This window comes from Pseudophryne corroboree, chromosome 3 (genome assembly GCF_028390025.1).
Source record: "Pseudophryne corroboree isolate aPseCor3 chromosome 3, aPseCor3.hap2, whole genome shotgun sequence".
Taxonomy (NCBI): Eukaryota; Metazoa; Chordata; class Amphibia; order Anura; family Myobatrachidae; genus Pseudophryne; species Pseudophryne corroboree.
The window spans coordinates 157,083,864-157,086,054 of record NC_086446.1 but is presented as its reverse complement, the minus strand read 5'-3'; positions in this window follow the sequence as shown (position 1 = coordinate 157,086,054).

Below are 2,191 nucleotides of genomic sequence, written 5' to 3'. Positions count from 1 at the left end.
AGTTCAGGAGCCAGAGCAATCCACCAACAAATATATAAAACTGCGTATTAGGCGTGTGGAGCTGGAGCAGGGACCAGCTGCTTAAAGGCTGATATCTCTGGTTCTGGACACAGTAGAGACAAGCTGCCAGTGTCCACTGACAGGGGAGAGTCTCAGCTTTTGGAATATACCAGAAAAACTCTAAATCAGACAGAACCTGAGATATCTGGCTGGGAAGAACAATTAACAGACTTGGATGGGGACCACTGCTTTGAAGTCGGATATCTCCAGTTTCCCAGGGCCGATTTTCAAAAATCTGGTACCCCTGGGAAGAGGGGACCCTCAGTTATCTGCCTAGGGCCCTTTTACTCCTGGGGCCCTTGGGCAAGAGCCCATTGAGCCCATACGAATAGACGGCCCTGAACATGGCAGTTAGTATCTGATTGGCTGGTACTTTACCTCCATCCACTTTATTTCTCTCCAAGGCTTAGCACACAGACCCCTTTATCTCCATCCACTTTATCTCTACCAAGGCTTATTACATTGAGCCCTTACCTGTTTACTCACTCATTTCACAAATATCCCTTATTAAGCTTATTTGTATTTTGTATTTTAAAGGAAAATGTAAAGCTATATGGGGGTGATTAAATTGTTTTATTGCGCCAAATCACCCACCTAAAGTGACGGGAGATTGGGTGGGGCAATAGTCAAATGTTTTTCTCGCGCTGATCGTGCCTATGTGTTGGGTTTAGCTGTGTAAAGCAATTAAACTTGACCAAAGTGCTGGGCGCAGTGGGAAAAGTGACCCAAATGGGTCACTTTTTACACATTTCTGCTCGCCAGCATGGGGGGCTGCGAGCTGAAATTAATTGAATTGCTCAATTGGGTGCCATACAGTGGCGGTTGTGGGGAAAAAAAATTAAATTCCCCATTTGAGTCCTATTCATAGAAAAGTACTATATAAATAAAATGTATTTTTAAATGATTATAATTATTATTACTATCTTCTATATTTTCTCCAAACAGGGCTCCTACAGATCCGGTACCATGGGACTGGGCCAAGCTGAGAGATGTCCCATTTCATACTGCACTGCAAATAAAGGAGGATAAAGGAGGACAAAATACACCGAACAGTGGTTATTTAACACAGAAATCTGCCTTTCTCCGTTGAAATACTTCTAGATAGCTGTATAAAATGATTTCCTCCATCCTTCACCACACATAGCATAATAGAAGAGCAAATAGAGGCGAAGATTGTCTCGTGCCTAGATGGCTTGTAGCAAAATTGACATATTGGTGGATATTCAGTTGTTTGAAAAGTCAGTTGGGAGTCTGTTTTTTCCTATCTAATAGACAGGAAAAAACTGACACACAACCAACTTTTCAAACATTTGAATTCCACCCATAGACTCATCCGACTCCGAATCATCCATATCTTAGGATACTTAATTATCCCCCTCCCCGTAGCTTTTGCATGTACAGTATATTACCTGAATGGTGAACTAGCATATCACAACTTCCCATTAATATGTTGCAAATATTACAAAATATAAATAAAAGGACACTTACCAAGTCCATATCAAAATAATTTTAATGAATTACATATCACCAGCAATTAAGACAGACACTGTTTCAATTACCATCTTACTTGCAATATGACCAGACACAATATTTGATTTCTATTGTAGAGAGATTGCCTCAAGTGTGTTTGGTGGCTATACAGTATCTTCAAAAGGTGGCTACTTTGAGGAATAGCCACACTTCAAGTTGAAAAGAGCACTACACAAAATTATGTATCCGTATTTCTGGGGTGCCAAAACTCAGTCATCATAGTGGGAATAGTCAGTGCCGGATTAAGGTGCACATGGGCCTGGGACTGAAGAAGATCAAGGTTGTTGAGAAGGTGTGGCTAATGTTGTGTGGGTGTGGCCAGTGCATATAGATGTGTATACGTAAAAGTCGAAAAACAGCATCACACTGTGAAGAAATTAAAAAGAAAATTAAATTCTTATAATTTATGGCAACCATGTGACCAGCTGGGCAGTTAATCATCATCATGCTGTTGTGGTGATGGGCCTATTTTTATCTGGCGCCTGGTGCTGTAGCTCCAACCGGCCCATTGTTAATCTGGCCCTGGGAAGAGTCCACACGTGGCCATTACATAATGGAGAAAAGAGAGTGCACTCACCAGTCTTCTTTATAAGTAGCCCAC